At 36.6% G+C, this 20,223-nt stretch overlaps 1 protein-coding gene and 1 non-coding gene across 2 annotated transcripts in view; both read left to right on the top strand.

Annotated features, from left to right (window-relative positions):
* Nucleotides 1-20,223, top strand: part of DMD (dystrophin) — a 2,715,231-nt gene that overhangs the window by 14,329 nt on the left and 2,680,679 nt on the right. The window lies entirely within an intron of this gene.
* Nucleotides 6,615-6,716, top strand: LOC129400555 (U6 spliceosomal RNA). Its single transcript, XR_008627777.1, has one exon. It is a non-coding gene; the product is annotated as a U6 spliceosomal RNA (small nuclear RNA).

Raw genomic sequence — 20,223 nt, 5'->3', positions numbered from 1 at the left:
GTCAATCACTTATAAGTGAATTTCATGAGTTAATTTTTTTCCCTAACAGCTGTGTAGTGTTCCATTGTGTAGATGTTCCACAGTTTCTTTAACTGGTTGTATGTTCTCAGGCACTCCAATTAAAAGGAGAGAGAGAGAGAGAGAGAGAGAGAGAGAGAGAGAGAGAGGAAGAGAGAGAGGAAGAGAGTAGAGGGAGGAAGAGAGAGAGGAAGAAAGAGAAAAAGAGAAAAGAAAAATTGAAGAGCCTGGCAAGCTACTGAGAGCATCTCCCCCGCATGGTAGAGCCTGGCAACTACCTGTGGCATATTTGATATGCCAAAAACAGTAACAAGTCTTACAATGGAGACGTTACTGGTGCCCGCTCGAGCAAGTCGATGAGCAACAGGATGACAGTGACAGTGACAGTACCTCAAAGTGAAGGAGAAAGTGTTTAGGGCTGTTCTGCCTCCAGAGTTCCTGGAAGTTTGCAAAAACTGCTGTTGGTTTGATCACCTAGTGAATTTGTCTCATTCTTTATTCTCTTTATGTGTTGAAACCAAAAGAATTCATTAATAAATACTCTCAACAACTTTATTATTTGACATACATAAATCAGTTATGTATTCCAAAAAAATTGACTTTAGGCCTGAAACAAAAGATGAAAATGAGATTTTTACTAAAAAGTTTAATCTTCTGTTTTGTGCTGCATTAGTCACTGTTTCCGTTGCTGTCAGAATGCATCAATATAATGATATAGATGAAATGGTAAACTTGGATGCTTTAATACTATAATGCTCATGATGAGTACCATTTGTTTCCTCATTGACCTATGATTAACCCTTGCTTCCTAAAAGCATTTTCTTACTAAATATTTTATATATATTCATATACATACACACACAGAAAGAGGGAGAGAGAGAGAGAGAGCCATCAAGAGGCCCTGTATACAGAATCTGCTTCTCTCTTTAGGAGCTTATTAAATTCCATCCTTTTCCATTCACTCCTATCCCAACTCTCAAAGCATTTATGTGCTTCATTATGCTCCACTATCTTTAAAATTTTTTAAATAGTGGAAGATATGCATTTTAATTAGATATAATGTACTTTTAAAGTCAGTTGAAATTTTGTCTAGGATAAAACATTTCTAATATCCAAAGGTGTCTGGCCTTGGGCAGAGAAAGTTGGAGTGCACATCTGTATTATAGCTATAATTAGAAAATGAAGTCCTATTAAAAAGATGTTCATAATGTGCTTTACTCTCTAGGAAGCAAAAGTTTATATCCTGGAAAACTACTAACATTTCTTATAGGCAATAAAAATTTCATGACAGCCCAGACCTGCGATATTAAGCATATGTTCAAACATCTTAAAAATGTTATTACTGATTAATCTATAGATATAAATAACATTTATTGGCCCTATTTGCCTAAATAAATATGGTAATTTATGATTTGTACTGTTTCATTCAAATATGCCCCTTCCCCTTCTTTCTAAAAGTGAAGTTATTCTTATGTGTTGTATAGTTTACAATAATGAATATTAAGGAAATAGCATGGAACAAGTGCCCAGAGGCATAACTGTCACGGTCCAATATGACCTGTCTTGGGCCGGAGGAATGGTACACTGGGTAAGATGTTTGCCTTGTTTGACCTGGGTTCAACCCACAGCACCACATATGGTTCCCTGAGCACCACAAGGAGAGGTGTGACAAACTCCCACCTAAGGACTTCTTTGAAATGTTAGCCTTAATTGCTAAAATTAACAATGTTGATAATGAGCTATGTATTGAATCCTATTAAGTGTATTGACATTAATAGTTAATATAAACACTCGCCATTTTTTCGTTAGTTAGACATAAACTGTCAAAATCTGGCAAAATATTCCCACCACAAAAACTGCTGAGTCTGGTATGAGAAACGATAAACACTCATGATTAGAGCAGAAATGAAGAAAGTAAATATAAATAACTGCTTCATTTTGCTTCACTTCAAAGAACAGTAAATTGAAAAGTCATATGCAATATACAAAACATTGCAGATATGTAAAGGTTTATACTGATATATAGTAAAAAATTAGAAAGCTGTGAATGGCAATAACTTAATTTTGTTTCTTATGCAACAAAATAAAGTGTAATCATAAAAATTCAATTGCTATATTCTAAAATCATTAACAAAATTGGTGATGAATCATGTGTAATCATGTGGAGGAGAGAGAAAATGGAAATGTCAAGTGAGATTATATGAAAATACTGTGAACTGTCTATAGGTAGTGAGGTTATAAATGTCACACTATAGTTTTATCATTTGCTATGTGTGTGGCTTTAATTTTCAAATACATATGAATCACCTATCTTCTATTATGAAATTCAAAAAAAAACTTGCTATCACTTACAGACTGGATGGGCTGGAAAATAGCACAGCGGGTTGGGCGTTTGCCTTGCACGGGGCCAACCTGGGTTTGATTCCTCCATCCCTCTCAGAGAGTCTGGAAAGCCACCGAGAGTATCCCGCCCACAGAACAGAGCCTGGCAAGCTCCCCGTGGTGTATTCATATCACCAATACAGTAAAAGATATATACATACCTCTTGGAGAGCCTGGCAGGCTACCGAGAGTATCCCGCCCGCATGGCAGAGCCTGGCAAGCTCCCCGTGGCATATTGGATATGCCAAAAACAGTATCAACAAGTCTCACAATGGAGACGTCACTAGTGCCTGCTCGAGCAAATTGATGAACAAACGGATGACAGTGCTACAGTGCTACACACTGGATGAGTGAATGTGGTGGCTTAAAGGGTGGGATGACTAGATAATGCTTAACCCCAGAGTATAGGCAAAAGAAAAGAAATAAAGTGAAGGAGAGAGATTGAGGAGACAGATGAGAGCAACAGGGGCGGGGCTCAGGGAATGATAGAGATAGATATCCAAAGCACAGTCAATAGCACTGAAATCATGAGACCCAAACTCCAATAACGAAACTTAAGAAGTATCTATCTTGTCAAGAGGGCAGGTTGGAGGGTTGATGGTATGGGAGGGAACCTGGGAATATTGGTAGAGCAAAGTTGACATTGGTAGTAGGATTGGTGCTGGCACATTATATGTCTGAAACACAACTCTGAATAACTTTGTAAGTCACAGTGCTTTAATAAAATTAAAAAATAAAAACCTACAGTTTTATGAAATATATTACTATAAAATTTTATTTTAAAGTGAAACCTATTTTTAAAGATTTTTTTAAATAACAAACCCCTATAGTGGGATACAAAACAAATTACAGGGGGTTAGAGCTATAATACAGTAGGTAGGGCATTTGCCTTGAAGGTGGCTGATGGGGGTTCAATCCCCAGTAACCTATATGGTCCCCATCCCCCAGCACTACTAAGAGTAATTCCTGAGTGCAGAACCAGGAGTAATCGCTGAGCATTTCCAGATGTGACCTCGAAAAGCCTAAAATTAGCAAAGAAAAATATCTGAATTACAGAAAAATGGAGGGTGGAAATGGAGGGAAAGAAGACTAGACTAAAATGATGTAGTAACAGAATTGGAGGTTCCTGGGAAGTCTAGTGGTGGTGAGGTGTGTTGCTTCTGCAGGTTGATACCATAAACTTTAATACTATTGTATGTAAACTATTTTTTAAGTCTGTGCTTTATAACAGAGATAAAGCAATGATAAAAGATGTACCTAGTGAGTGAATGATGTGGAAGATGTATGCGATCACATATTTTCCAACCAGTCACAAAGGATCCTTAGCTCTGGTACAGCAGCTAAGGAGCTTGCATTTCATGCAGGAAATCTGGGTTTCGTCCCTAACATCCCTTACTGTTTCCTGAGTGCCACTAAAGCCAGATGTCAAAGCCAGAAGTAACCCCTGGGCATTGCAAGGTGTTGCCCCACACAATAACAAATACAAATACAAAGAGGACTTTCAGCATGTGTCATGTGGGGATTTTTCCTCGACAGACATTACTTTACAAATGCTGTTTTCTGAGTCTCAGATCATCAGCTTCACATCATGAGTAAAATGAGGGTATGGAAAATGAAAAAAAAAACAGTATATTTCACCTGAGAAAACAAAAGCTTAGGAAAGAATATAAGGGGCTGAGCAGTGGCTCCAGTGAGAGATCCCACAGCATCTGTGAGGCTCTGGGTTTGATTGCTGACCTCACGTGGTCCCAGTACCAGTTGGTTTAGTCTCTATAACAGAAACAATGAAAATGAATAATATAAAAGCCTTGCAAATTTGAACCGTGAGTCACCAAGTAGAAAGCAAGCAAGATCAGAAATTATAGTCAGAAGAGATCAACATATCTGAGAACCAGACACAGAACATGCCTCCAAATGTGGTCACAATCCAGTAGATCTTTTAGCTCTTCTGTGCTACAGGTGTGTGATTTCAGGCCCATATGTTGCTAACGAGTCATCCTTAAAAATTCAGTGAGTATTAGTTGCTTACATGCATAACATACTTAATAGAAATCCTCTTAGGAGTCCTAGTGCAAAAAATAGTAATTTAGGGAATAAAGAATTTCTCAAATTGGTGATTTCAACACAGGATTCCATGTGGTGAAGTTGGCAAATCTTGCTTGCTAAGAAATTTGGATATTATCTATTCAAATTCTATTCCATACAGTTCACCAGCTTTCCCCAATCTTGTCATATGCACAATCAGCTCTGTTTCTTTGTGAAACTGTTTCAATTTATCAATAAATAAAATTCTACTTTATATGCCTCCTAAATAAAAAGAATGCAAAGCCTTGCTATGTTAGAAGTAATTTATAACTTTAGGAATTTGATTATTCCAGGGAGGCATTTTGATTTCTCATTCTCAGACCACAAAATTCATATATGCTGGTCAATTCGGAAAAATCTCATTTTCTAGCAACCCACTGAGAGCGCAAGGTGAGGCTCACTAGACTCTGTGATGTCCTTCACATCACTCAGCCTATGCCTCTTGCTCTCTCTTAACCCTTTTTCTGTCTGTGGTGTAGAAAATGACTATATTAAACATTGAATCATTAATTTAAAAAAAATCTCCATGTATGAGTTCTGATATTTACTTTTCTTCTTAAACTTTTGGAATTACAAGCCATCCGATTTTTCTGTGTAATGAATTACAGTTAAAATTGTCAAATGGGAGCATTGATTCAAAAATCGGCCCTTTATGCTAGTCACCATCTATTGAGTTTTATTAAAACAATATACGAGGTTAAAGTTAGCACTACAGTTTTAGCTTTAGTGCTGGAGAGAGCAGATAATGAGTTGTAATTTTAGGAGCAAAAGTGTTTCCACATTTATGTAAAATGTTTCAATAAACCTGGCAAAAGGCTAGTGTTTGTGTTTGGGCTACCTACCTTAGAGCAGTAAAACGGAGAAAATGATAACCTGGAAAAGTGGCTTAGTCTTAAGAATAGTTTTAAAATAAACTTTGCTTATCTACCACCTTAGTTTTTTGGTACTATTTAGAATATATGTGTACTTAATTTTTGACACTTAAAAAGGAGATCTGATTTGTACGTTGAGGCTGCAAAATGTCAACTCCTGGCTCTGTTGTATTTCAGTCTGTGCCCTGTGCTGTCCAGAGAAAGGCAGTGTAATTTATCAGGAAGTAAAATTGAAGATTCATTGTGCAAATGAAATGCATCTCACCTCCCACCTAAGAGATCCTGTTTCCTTAACTGTTCTTATTCTTTCATTGTTAACATAAGGTTTAGTATGGTGTGTATGTGTTAATGACCAGACAGTAAAATAATTCATTTAGGCAAAATTCTCCTCGTTCATTGATTCTCATCCTCCCATGAGAATTTGTTTGTTTTGGAGCCACACCCAGTTTTGTTCTGGGCTTACTCCTGGCTCTGCACTCAGGGATCACTCCTTGCTGGGTTGATGGACCATATCCAGCACTGGTGATAGAAACCAGATTAGCCGTGCAAGGCAAGTACCCTATCCTCAGTATGATCTCTCAGGCAACTTCCATGAGAAGTAACACTACTCACATCTAATCCTGTTCATTTGTGAATCTTTCACTGTTACTAGCATATTTCCAGTTAAGGTCATCAGTGTAATTACGGTGATGTCAATTCTAATATCTGGCTAATATGCAAAAATGGGAAATTTGAAGGTATATCCGACAGGCAATAGCTCCGAACTCTCTGAATTTGAACCTTCCTCTTTTTAGAAAAAAGTTTGAATCAAGCACATTATGATTCTTCGTGGCCTCAGCAACACCATTCATAATATCTCTAATGTGGAAGTAGCCTCACAGGATAAGCAAAATGTGGTAAATGCATACAGTGGAATACTACTTTGCCTTACAAAGAAGGACCATTCAGACACGTGCTACTACCTGAACAAAACATGAGGACATTATGCAATGTAAAAATAATCCAGTCACCAGAAATATAGCTATGACATTCCACTTTACATGCCTGGCCTAGTATAGTCAAAATGGTAATGATAGAAAGTTGAGGGTGATTGCAGGGTCTGGGGGTAGAAGAGAATGAAGAGTTTCAGTATTTGCAAAGTGAAGAAATCTTTGGAGGTAGAGGGTGGTAGGAGGGTGGTAGTTGAACAACAATAGAACATATGACAATAGTTGTATTTAATACCTCTGAATCGTACCCTTCAAGATCATTGCTATAGTGCTCTCTTGGGAAGCACATATATTACTTGTCAGGAGACACAGATTAGCAAAGGCCCTGTGCAAGGAGGACACAGACATTCATGAAGTGCTTCATATTTTAAGTTACAACATAGTAGGTTCCATTGCCATCACCAAATAGTCACTGAACTTTGCAAAATGCAGCCCTAGAGTCATCTCATCTCCTTAGCACCAGGCAATGCAGCCTCAGCACTGCGGGGTGGCTTGAGCAGTTTTAGGTCCTTATTGAAACCTCTAGCCCAGTTGGCTGAGAATCACCTGTGGATTTCCTGAGCACTGCCTAGGAGTTCATCTCCCCTAATTTCAATAGCCAATTTTGTGATTTGCATGCCTTAGCACAATAAACTATTATTTCAACACAATAAAGTTCCCCATTTACCTATCTAAAATTTCCCTTTCAACTATAGAAATAAATATTGTCGACCTCAAGATGCTCCTTGAAGTATTTCCTCTTGCCACTTATCAGTACTGAAAATTGCAAAAACTCCCATAATTAATCTCCATGATAAAGTGAGTTAAAGATGTTTCATAGTGCCATGAAGATGCAGTTTGAACACTTGGGGAAGAAAAAGAAAATCTTCCGTCAGACCAGGTGGAGGACACTTCTCATTTCTGTGATAATGTGAATGTTTGGATATCCCCACAGCACTTATTTCCTTTGAATCTGAGCCCCCAAGGTGGGCTCGCTTCATTTGATTTGTTAAACTTGGATTTAGCCTTCCAGGCAGCGCTGCAGCCTTTGCAGGTATGGAAATGGTCTTTGTATTTAAACGTACTGCTTGGAAAACACTCCCATCTGTTTTCTGTAGTTTACACAAAGCATTAGTTCATTTCCAGAGGTTCAAAAATTCTAATTCTAAAGGTTAAATTCACACGCCAGAAACCTGGAGGGATTAGAATTCCTATTTTAGAAAATGCATGTCCTTTGCACTGTGAACATGACTTGCTATCTCTGCATTATCTGGCGGCAGAACCATTACACTGGCACTTCTTTTCTCTATAAACTTGTTCCCGTCTTCGTCCTGATGTGATGGCACAAAGCGATGAGCAAGTCCCAGGACTGCGAATGAAGACATCTGGAGCTTATGATAAGGAAACTACTTGAACCTAGGAGTTCTGTGTATCTTTCTTTTCCCAGGTCCATTTACACCCAGACTTGCTGAAATCTTCACTATTAAAAATGACTTGTTATTTGGAAAACTGTCTCTGAACCTGCTTTATAACTACAGATAGGGTAATGACACTTCCCAGATGTTCTGGGATAAATTCAGTTTTAAACATTAATTCCTACTGTTAGATCATTCACTAGATGTGGGCTTCGGAAAAGGGGATTTTAGGGACTGAGACTTGAAGTTCATAAAGTCAGATCTGCCATGTATCTGAAAGCTTGCCATTTGTGTTTCTGTATGTTAAAATCTTAACATTATTGTTTCAGTATAATTGTGTGTGCTTGCCTTTCATTAAAGTTTAGAGCAAAAGCTTTCTGTTGCTGAGGAAACCATGTCTTGTTCAGAAGAAATTTTCTAAGATGTCTTGGTTAGAACATACCGACTTAATAGTCACTAAATACAATTTACTTTAGACAGTGTTATCTTACCTCCTTGACCTAACTGTAAGTAATATTTTGTCTTCAGTATAAAACTCTATGAGAAGGCTTCTCACATCAATGATGAGTTGACAAAAGTGGTCATCTATATGTTAGGCCAATGAAAGAAAAAATTTTAAATAGCTTTGAGTCTCTGAGGAAGAAAGTCACCTGTGCTTTTCATAAGCTGATCAAAGAAAGATTCAATGAGTGATATCATAATGATTGAGGACTTAAAATTTCAGGTAACTATTAGGAGAAAATGTGAATATATCTAGACTTCAAAAAGTTGATGTGAAACAGATTATCCATCTGAAGAAAATAGTTGATAAAATTTATATGTTTGGTATTATCTCTGTCACCGAGTAAGAAGTAAAGGGAAAGAACCAAGGTAAAAATACTGCTTTGGTCATATGCCATTAAGAGTTATTTTATTTTAGGGAGGATTAACTACAAAATTCTGAATTATATTGTAGCACTTCTATGGGATCATAAAGTTGGAAAGGTTATATTTTTCTTAATCTTCAAGGCAATATTTTACAAAGGCCACGTTTTTGAAAAAGTTGGTGCTTATTCTTTTATTTTGTATGGGAATATAGAAGTTAGTGGTCATAACTTTGAAAGGAGAAGAAAGGGATTGAATTTATGTCTCTTTATGGGTGTAACTTTTACTTTCAGTGTCCTGTGCTGTCTTGAGTGCTTTTCTTTTTTTTTTTTTTTTTAGTATTCTTTTATTTATTTATTTATTTATTTATTTTTAATTAGAGAATCACCGTGAGGGTACAGTTACAGATTTATACACTTTTGTGCTTATACTTCCCTCATACAAAGTTTGGAACCCATCCCTTCACCAGTGCCCATTCTCCACCACCCGTAAACCCAGTGTCCCTCCCACCCTCCCCAATCCCATCTCCCCCCAACCCCACCCTGCCACTGTGGCAAGGCATTCCCTTCTGTTTTCTCTCTCTAATTAGCTGTTGTGGTTTGCAATAAAGGTGTTGAGTGGCCGCTGTGCTCAGTCTCTAGCCCTCATTCAGCCCGCAACTCCCTTCCCCCACATGGCCTTCAACTACAATGTAGTTGGTGATCGCTTCTCTGAGTTGACCTTTCCCCGGAACGTGAGGCCAGCCTCGAAGCCATGGAGTCAACCTCCTGGTACTTATTTCTACAGTTCTTGGGTGTTAGTCTCCCACTCTGTTATTCTATATACCATAGATGAGTGCAATCTTTCTATGTCTGTCTCTCTCTTTCTGACTCATTTCACTCAGCAAGAAACTTTTCATGCCCATCCACTTGACTACAAAATTCTTAACCTCCTTTTTTCTAACAGCTGCATAGTATTCCATTGTATAGATGTACCAAAGTTTCCTCAACCAGTCATCCGTTCTGGGGCATTCGGGTTTTTTCCAGATTCTGGCTATTGTAAACAGTGCTGCGATGAACATACATGTGCAGATGTTGTTTCGATTGTACTTTTTTGCCTCTCTGGGATATATTCCCAGCAGTGGTATTGCTGGGTCAAATGGGAATTCAATATCTAATTTTTTGAGAGTCGTCCATATTGTTTTCCAGAAGGGCTGAACCAGTCGGCATTCCCACCAGCAGTGAAGAAGGGTCCCTTTCTCCCCACATCCTCTCCAACAGCGGTTGCTTTTGTTCTTTTGGATGTGTGCTAGTCTCTGTGGTGTGAGGTGGTATCTCAAAGTTGTTTTGATCTGCATCTCTCTGATGATTAGTGATGCAGAGCACTTTTTCATGTGCCTTTTGGCCATTCGTATTTCTTCCTTGGTAAAGTTTCTGTTCATTTCTTCGCCCCATTTTTTGATAGGGTTGGATGTTTTCTTCTTGTAGAGTTCAACCAGTGCTTTATATACCATTGATATCAACCCCTTATCTGATGGGTATTGTGTAAATATCCTTTCCCATTCTGTGGATAGTCTTTGAATTCTGGTCACTGTATCTCTTGCGGTGCAGAAGTTTTAGTTTAATGTAGTCCCATTTGTTGATCTCTGTTTTTACTAGATTGCTTAGTTCCGTGTCACGTTTGAAGATACCTTTATCTTCAATATCGTGGAGGGTTTCGCCAACCTTGTCTTCAATGTACCTTATGGTTTGTGGTCTAATGTTGAGGTCTTTAATCCATTTTGATCTGACTTTTGTGCATGGTGTCAGGTCAAGGTCTAAACCCATTTTTTTGCATGTGGTTGTCCAGTTGTGCCAGCACCATTTGTTAAAGAGGCTTTCCTTGCTCCACTTCACATCTCTTGCTCCCTTATCAAAGATTAGATGGTCGTACATTTGGGGTTGTGTGTAGGGATATTCCACCCTGTTCCATTGGTCTACGGCTCTGCCTTTGTTCCAGTACCATGCTGTTTTAATTGTTACTGCTTTGTAGTAAAGTTTGAGGTTGGGGATGGTGATGCCTCCCATCATCTTTTTCCCAAGAATTGTTTTAGCTATCCTTGGACGTTTGTTATTCCATATGAATTTTAGGATTGCTTGATCCATTTCTTTGAAGAATGTCATGGGTATACTTATAGGGATCGCATTGAATCTGTATAATGCTTTAGGGAGTATTGCCATTTTGACAACATTGATTCTCCCTATCCACGAGCAGGGTATATGTTTCCATTTCCTCATGTCCTCTTTGATTTCATGGAGTAGCGTTATGTAGTTTTCTTTGTAAAGGTCTTTTACTTCCTTGGTTAAGCTGATTCCGAGGTACCTGATTTTCTGGGGCACGATTGTGAATGGGATTGCTTTTTTCATGTCCCTTTCCTCTGCCTCATTGTTTGCATATATGAAGGCCATGGATTTTTGGGTATTGATTTTGTAGCCTGCAACTTTACTGTATAAGTCTATTGTTTCTAAGAGTTTCTTAGTAGAGGTTTTAGGCTTCTCTAGATATAGTATCATGTCGTCTGCAAATAGTGAGAGTTTGATTTCTTCCCTTCCTATCTGGATGCCCTTAATCTCTTTTTCTTGTCTAATAGCTATCGCAAGTACTTCCAGTACTATATTGAAGAGGAGTGGTGAGAGTGGGCATCCTTGTCTTGTGCCTGATCTCAGAGGAAAGGCCCTTAGTTTTTCCCCGTTGAGGATAATGCTTGCCGTAGGCTTGTGATAGATGGCTTCGACTATCTTGAGGAAAGTTCCTCCAAACCCCATTTTGGCGAGGGTTTTCATCATGAAAGGATGTTGGATCTTGTCAAATGCTTTCTCTGCATCTATGGATATGATCATATGGTTTTTATCTTTACTTTTGTTGATATGCTGGATTATGTTGATTGATTTCCGAATGTTAAACCATCCTTGCATCCCTGGGATGAATCCCACTTGGTCGTGATGTATGATCTTTTTGATGAGTTGTTGGATCCTATTTGCTAATATTTTGTTGAGGATCTTCGCATCGGTGTTCATCAGGGAAATTGGTCTGTAATTTTCTTTCTTAGTGGTGTCTTTGTTTGCTTTTGGTATTAGGGAGATATGTGCTTCATAGAAACTGTTTGGGAGAGTTCCTGTTTTTTCAATTTCCTGGAAAAGTTTGAGGAAAACAGGCAATAGGTCTTCTTTAAATGTTTGGAAGAATTCGCCAGTGAAACCATCTGGGCCTGGGCTTTTGTTTTTGGGGAGGTTTTTGATTACCGTTTCAATTTCCTTAACATTGATGGGTCTATTCAGGTATTCCAGGTCTTCTTTCTTCTTGAGTGCTTTTCTTGCAGTGACTTTCTATTTCTTGTGCTGGCCTTTTCCAATCCTTAATTATTAATCTTTTTACAATCCTTATTTCAATCCCTTTTCAAACTTATTCTGTCAGTAAGTTCATCGGAGTTTCTGAGTATTAATTCTTGCTAAATTCTTCATCCTTTTGTTATCTCCTTTTATTATGAGAGATCAGTTATTTTGGTGTTTATGTCTGCACGTATAGTTTAATTTTATCTTTGCTGTTTTCCACCTGGCTTTGATGTCTTGAATGACAGCCTCATAATTTACCTTCATTTTTATTGATTTTGTTTTTCTCATTTTTGTTATACATACAGTACAAAATCATTATTTTTGCCTTTTCAATATTGCTTTTATAATATCTTAACATTTCCCATGCAATATCTTCTCTCTCCACTTATATTAATACTTTTACACTATTATTTGTTGCAAATTCTCTCCTATACCAATTATATTTACTGATTTGAAATTGAACATTCCTTCAAGTTGAGGGTTTCCTCAAATTCCTGGTTTTCCTGAACTCCCAATTTAGGTTTAAGACACAGAAGCTGTAATATTATTTAGCATCTCTAAATGTGTAGTCTGTGTTGTCAACAGCTTTGCCTTAACAAAGCAATTGAGTGTAACCCCACCCCCAATTTTCCTAATAGGTCCCCCAGATGCCCATGTATTTATGTATTTTCTGTTGATGCATCTGTTTATCCAAAGGGAAACCTTATTTCTTGGGTTTGTGGGCAGGAATATAGCTACCACAACAAGGAAACCAGTAATTTCACCATTCAGTATCATTCATCTTAGTCTATAATTTTTGTGTGGGAACCTCAAAATTTTCATCAAGGATGCTCAGATTTCTGAATCTAAATCCTTTCTGGGTAAATATTTTCAGTTAAGTAATATCCTGTCTCCTATTGGTATGGGTGAAGTTGGAAAGATTATCTGAGACCAACTAGACCCTAATATACACACTTCAAAATGGTTATCTTTTTAAACTCAATCATTCATCTCTGGTTTCATTGGTGCAAATTCCTACAATTTTCTGAAAATTCTGTGTTACCAAATAGTTTGAAGTTCGAAGTTTGGTGTCTTAATTTTGTATGTTGTATGGTTCTGAAAAAAAATAGTGTTAATTATTTTCCTTTGCTCTCTTAGTATTGGTTTTTGGCTCCCAAGATTTTATTTGTTATTTTAATGTTTATTATATTTTTTTCTTTTTCTGTTCTTTGTCTTCATGCTTTTTGAATCTTGGTTGTTTTCTTAACATTTTACTATGTATATAATTGTGTTTGGGGAAAGCTGTTATACATGTATGTATATTCAATTAGATTTTCTTGCTCTACATCACTAATCATCAGGGAGATGCAGATCAAAACAACCATGAGATACTACCTCACACCACAGAGACTGGCACACATCCAAAAGAACAAAAGCAACCGCTGTTGGAGAGGATGTGGAGAGAAAGGGACCCTTCTACACTGCTGGTGGGAATGCCGTCTGGTTCAGTCCTTTTGGAAAATAATAAGGACACTCCTCAAAAAATTAGAAATTGAGCTCCCATTTGACCCAGAAATATCACTGCTGGGAATATATCCCAGAGAAGCAAAAAAAGTATAGTCAAAATGACATCTGCACTTATATGTTCATCTCAGCACTGTTTACAATATCCAGAATCTGGAAAAAACCCGAGTGCCCTAGAACAGATGACTGGTTACAGAAACTTTGGAACATCTATACGATGGGATACTATGCAGCTATTAGAAAAAATGAAGTCATTAACTTTGCATATAAGTGGATCAACATGGAAAGTATCATGCTAAGTGAAATGAGTCAGAAAGAGAGAGAGACAGACATAGAAAGATTGCACTCATCTGTGGAATATAAAATAACAGAGTAGGAGACTAACACCCAAGAATAGTAGAAATTAGTACCAGGAGGTTGGCTCCATGGCTTGGGATCTGGCCTCACATGCTGGGGGAAAAGGCAGTTCAGATAGAGAAGGGAACACCAAGTAAAATGTGGTTGGAGACCACTCACAGGAAGGGAGATGTGTGCTGAAAGTAGACTATAGACTGAACACAATGGCCACTCAACAACCCTATTGCAAACCACAGCACCCAAATGGAGAGAAAGAACAAAAGGGAATACCCTGCCACAGAGCCAGGGCGGGGCGGGGGAAGATGGGATTGGGGGGTGTGAGGGATACTGGGTTTATTGGTGGTGGAGAATGGGCACTGGTGAGGGGAAGGGCTCTCGAACATTATATGAGGGAAACAGGAGCACGAAAATGTGTACATCTGTAATTGTACCCTCACGGTGATTCACTAATTAAAAAATAAATAAATTTAAAAAATACTGACACCAAAAAATAACACAAACTAGATGATTAATCTATTTAAGGTGTGTAATTCTATTTTTCAGTTTATTCACAGGATTATCTCAACACCCCTGATTTTAGATTATTTTCTCAAATAAATTCCAAATCACTTAGTTGTCTCTTCCAAAAAAGTGAGTTTTCACTTTTTCACTGTTTATTCAAAGGAGCCACTCCTGATGCTCAAAAGTATCCTTATTTTGTGTTTCCTTTGGCATATTAAATACATAATGAAAAAGATATAGTTTTCCCTATATCTCATTTGGACCCATTGTATAAATATTCTTTGATACTCTTCATTACTGACTTAATTTTTATTTACTGAATGGAAGTTCTGTATAAACCCAAATTGTGAGTAATCTGAACATATTTAACTTGATTTAGTTAGCAGCATATGCCATATGTTGGCATGAGTTGCTATAGTGTGAAATTCACAAAGGAACTGAATAGTTCTCAGTAGTTCTAGCCCCATGATATGCATATCTGTGCCCATTTTTCATGCAATACCCTAAAGTTTTCAGCTTCAAAGAACATCCTAAATACAATGCCCAAATTAAAATAATTGTTCCCATCTGACTGATAGCCATAATTAAGGAAGTCTCCTTAATATTTCTTGTTATCTATTTCAATTTAGTTAATTCCAAACTCTAAACTCCACTCAGAGTTCTAACAAATTCATCTTCATTGTTGCTTGTCACATCTTTGTCCAATCTGCTTCCCCAAGTATCTGTTTTCTATATGCTCCTCTTCTTTGAAATATGTCCCTACACTCTGCTGCATTTTCTTCCCAGAAATGTTCTCCTCAGTGCCTTGATACAGCTATTATTTCTTTACTCACAGAACAACTATTTCTTTGTGTGAAAGATATACGAATAATTGAGAATAGAAACACAGGACAAGAAGATGCAGTATGACAGCTCTACTGCTGGAAGTTGATGAGTTTTTATAAACAAGGGTTCTCCTTTTAGTATTCAGTTCAGTAGCTAATGCCTACTCTTCCTTTCTTATTTGGCATTCTATTTGGCTCTCTACAAATATGGAAAAATACAGTTTTCTCTGGTTTGAAATATTGGAAAATTGGTTCTATTATCAGTATATACTTTTTTATCAATGGACTAAACTTAGTTGGAAGCAGTTCATAGTAGATTATTTTGACTGTCCAGAATCATTCCTTTGCTGGTCTATAGGTATTTAATTTGAACTATCTTCTTGACCAAAAGGTATTAATGTTATAGCTCCAGAACAAGAAAAGCATCTTTCCAAACATAGATTTTGATATTAACATTAAAGTCATACATAATGGGAAGCTATGAGAAACTTTTTCCCTCAGGAATGTAATTTCCTTCTTGTAGTGTTCATATTGTCTTCATAACAATTTGTAAGATTGTCTTCCCATACCTTCACCAATATTGTCATATAGAATCTTCATATGTTGTACAATTGTAATAAGTTTGTTTGCATTCCCAGTCGACAGTGACATAAATACTAAATTATTGGCCTAAAATTCAACTCAGGCATATGAACCTGATATCTTAATTCTTAGCTTTTCCCCCTTTACCTAGGGCATCATAGTTGATATGTTAGTATATTTCAGTTTGCATATCAAAAGGAAAGAAACACAAATCCAAAGATAACCATTCTGTTATATCAGTAACAGTCATGGCCCAAGTGTATCAGGATTCTAATAACTCAACAGAATAAGGAAAGGAACTTCTTCAGGACAAAAACTTAAGTCTAATTTAGTTTGAACTATTGTATTGCACTTCCTGGTGTTTCTTTGCCTCCCATCTCCCATGTCATTTTGCCTGGGTTACAAAAATATTGCAGTGAGAAGAGGAGGAAATGGGAAGGCAATTTTGAAATACTCCAGAGAAAAGAATGTTTTTGGGTTATTTTCTCGATTGTTTTGACACCTATGCAAATCTTAGAGAAAGGTACTTCTCTTGTGTGTCTACCTTTTGTGACTGATTAAGAGGCCTGCAAAATCTTCAAAGATTTTGTAAACTCTATGAGGTATTTCTGTTGTTCAAAAGCAATTTGGGTGCCCCCAAGTGGCACTGTTGGAAAGGGTACTGGTAACTTGTATGAAAAATTCAAGTATGTTAAAAGAAGGTGGAATGTATGGATGATGACTGGTTCATGATTGTTTCTTAGAAATAAAGTTACAAAATAAACTTTTGAAGTGATATACAGCAAAACTTGAATGTTCAGGTCACCTTGTTAAAGAAAAGCTATCTACCTTCTGTTTGCACGTTGATTTTGATTTATGAATCAGCTATATGTGCAGGTCATTTAGATTTTTTAAACTGGCTTTATATGTTTTCTATCCTGTTTAAACGAATATTATATAACCTAACTATTTCATTTTATCAAGAACTTCCATGTGTAGTATATTTCTGTTATATGCTTTGCAGAACTAAACTATATACAATTATATATTTAATTATAGGCACAATTAATATTTAATTATATATGATTAAATAATAATTATGTTAGTATTATTAAATATTATTATCAGGAGCCTCTAATGTCAACTTCACTGGCTAAAGCCACTCCATGGTTGTATGCTTCTATCCTTGTTGAATAAGAGTGTTAGATAACAAAATGAAAAAGATTAGCTATATTTGTGCTCCTTTCTCTATAAAACAAATTTATATAATGAGTATTTTATGCGTGCTTCTACTAGTCAAAAATAATGTAGGCTATATAGCCTCTGACATACTGAAATAAAAAGGCATGTACCACATTGGGATTCTTACAGCTTTAATTAGTCTTTTTCAAAACTTATGAGATTAAGATATACTCTGCTCTTCACCAAAGTTATTTTCATTTTTTCTCCCCTCACTATATTCAGTTTTTCACTTTCATTTTATTCTATTTCAGTAAAACACTTTTCTTCCAGGCATGTTGTATATTTTTCATTGTTTCACATCATGATTAAGGTTCTTGTGTACTTTTAGCTTCTTTCCATGTCCTTATTTTACAGAGTTAGCATTAACTTCTATATCAGGTATGGACTTAAGAGCTACAGTGTGTCTCTTTAAAATTTGGAACTTATATAAACTAGAACCAAAGGAGTCACATAAGTAATTTTCTCTACCAAGAGATAAATGAAGAACTGATAAAAGACATTGTGTTACTCCCCTGATGTTGAGTAAAGCTAAAGTTTATTTTAATGCAATAAATTGAGTTTGCAAAACCACAATATTTGATCTTAGAAGCAACTACTCTGTCATCTTGATGCTTTTCCTGTCTCTATTTGCAGCTTCTAACATTATTCTTCTCACTCAAAGATCTACTTAAATCTTTCACACATACAAATGATCAGAAAATTCTTACACAAAAGACATATGTCTTCATATTTTTAATACTCCATTTTCATAGTTTTGGTTTTGCTATTTTGCAAATGCATGCAAAGATTAGGCACAACCTGCAAATGTTAGTTTCTTTCTACATGTTTGAATTCTAAGATAAAACACTACGCATGTGTTAGCCCCTACTAATAGGGATTGTCCTTAAGAAGAAACTGCCTGGTCCACTTATTTTGGTCACCAGGAAAAAGAACTCAAATGTCAAGTTGCCAGTGGAGTACTGGAAATGACTTTTTAAAATGAGGCCTTGATAGGGAAAACTGAATGACTTGTTAAAGAGAAATGAAATCATACTGAGCTAATTGAATCAACACATTGTTTCATATCTTTTTGTTGTGCTTAAATATACACAGTGATGTTCGTTAGAATTGTGGAAATGCATGAAATGGAAGCCAACCTAAAGTTGCTTATGCTCTCCAGTTTTTATTCTCACTGCATACTTGCCTTTTTGCAAAATATCAACTTTTTTTTCTGATAAGTCCCTTAGCAGGAAAAAGGTGTCCTTCCTACATCTCATGTGTTTGCATACTGCAAGTCCAGTAGTGCACAAATAATAATTGCACACCTAGCCCCATTAAAATTTTTCAGAGAAGACTGACTGATCTACTTGTTGCAGGTGTTAAGTATCCAGCTACGGTTTTATGATCTTAAGCTGAATTACGAGGAACCCATATATGTGTCTGGGAGAAAAACAACTTACATGCTGGTTGTCAGAAATCCTCTACAAAGTACCTACATAATGATAATATTTAAAATTGCAGATATAACATTAGCATGGTTATTTTCAAACCCACAGCCTCCTCTTACTAGTGTTCATAAAATTTTAGCTAGAGCAGTTTCTCTTCCACATCTCGCTATGCCACCTTTTATTTGCTTTGTTTAGGATGTGTGTTCTCATTAGCACTTTTGCTTTTCATTGGTCATTGTCGTTCTGCTATTTTTCACCTGGATACATCCCAGCTAATAATAATAGTTAGCTAATAATAATAATAAAGACCCAGTTCAAAATGGCTTGCACAGTGGAGTATTATCTTGCCTAATTGGATGAGCCAAAAGATTGTCAAATCAGAATCCTTTGAGTCAGGGTTCTTAACTAAAGTCAATGTTAGAAATGATTCCAAGGATGGAGACAGAAAGAATCAGATGAATAAGGTAGAAAAATCTGCGATATACTCTGTGTCTCCCTATACCATTCCTTCTTGTAATGGACATGCACATTAAAAGAAGAAATTTCAATTGAGACTTATACATTATCTTATAAGCAAAGATTAATTAATATCTTCATTTTAGAAGTGTTTCTAGTTTAGACTGGTTTGCCTAATATTTTATAGGTGGTCAGACCTCAAAACTATATCGATTCTGGGGTCAATTAATATACAATTGTCCCTATGTGGACAACATAATAAATGAATCCCAAATATTAAGGATATTCATCATAGCCAATACAATTAGTTGGCATACATATAAGCCCAGTTATCATGTTTATAAAGATCATTTTATATTTCATTATATAGAAACATATCCTTAGTAAAGAGAAGGAATTGATAGTAGTATAGCTGCTTTAATCCTTTGCACTTAATGGGGTCTGCAAGATCATGTGGTAAGTCAATTCAAAGTTTAAGTCAGATTCATTTAAAACTTTAGGAATTTAGTTTTTTTTTTCATTTTTTCTAATCCCACCTGATCTGCACACAACTGTCATATCCTTTTAATATTACTTTTGGTCTCTAATCTTGTTTCCTTAAGGACTGGAGTGATAGCACAATGGGTAGGGCGTTTGCCTTGCATGTGGCCGACCCGGGTTCATTCCTCTGTCCTCTGGGAGAGTCTGAGAGTATCCCTCCCACACGCAGAGCCTGTCAAGCTACCCGTGGTGTATTCTATATGCCAAAAACAGTAACAAAAAGCCTCACAATGGAGATGTTACTGGTGCCCGCTCGAGCAAATCGATGAAAAACTGGATGACAGTGATACAGTGCTACAATCCATGCTTACAAAATTGTTGGCACACATTCAAATATCATAACCCCATAAAACTGTATAGAGACAAGAGTGCAACGGGAGCTAATTTTAGAAACTCCTCCAGCAAATATTATGTTTTCCTTGTTCTTTCATCTGTCCTCCCCCAAACTAATAACTGATAAGGGTGATGCAATTACCTTGATTAAAATAAGCTAATAAAGATTCACCCCTGATGTTAAGGAGAATCGTCATTTCACCCCCAGAAGAGGCTGATGATAATGGAACAGAATCTGATTTTCAAATGATGGTGCTGTTGGGGAATGATTATAGCTTGCAGATGGTCTCCCATCGACAGTCTTTTACCTTTCTCTTACCTGTAGATTAGAGATCTGAACCCGGTTCTCAAGACTTGTATATTATAGCTAAAATAAAGGAATTGTTTTCAGCATATAATATTACCGACATTTTTTTTATTTCTGTCAAAATCTCTACTACAAAATATTATTTAACAAAACCTATGTTTCTCAAGATGGGAACTTTAAACTTTAAGTCAGGATCATATCGTGAAGCTCCTAAAATA

Source organism: Sorex araneus, chromosome X, assembly GCF_027595985.1.
Source record: "Sorex araneus isolate mSorAra2 chromosome X, mSorAra2.pri, whole genome shotgun sequence".
Classification (NCBI taxonomy): domain Eukaryota; kingdom Metazoa; phylum Chordata; class Mammalia; order Eulipotyphla; family Soricidae; genus Sorex; species Sorex araneus.
Note: the sequence above shows the minus strand (reverse complement) of the source record. Positions and strands in the feature narration are given on the sequence as shown.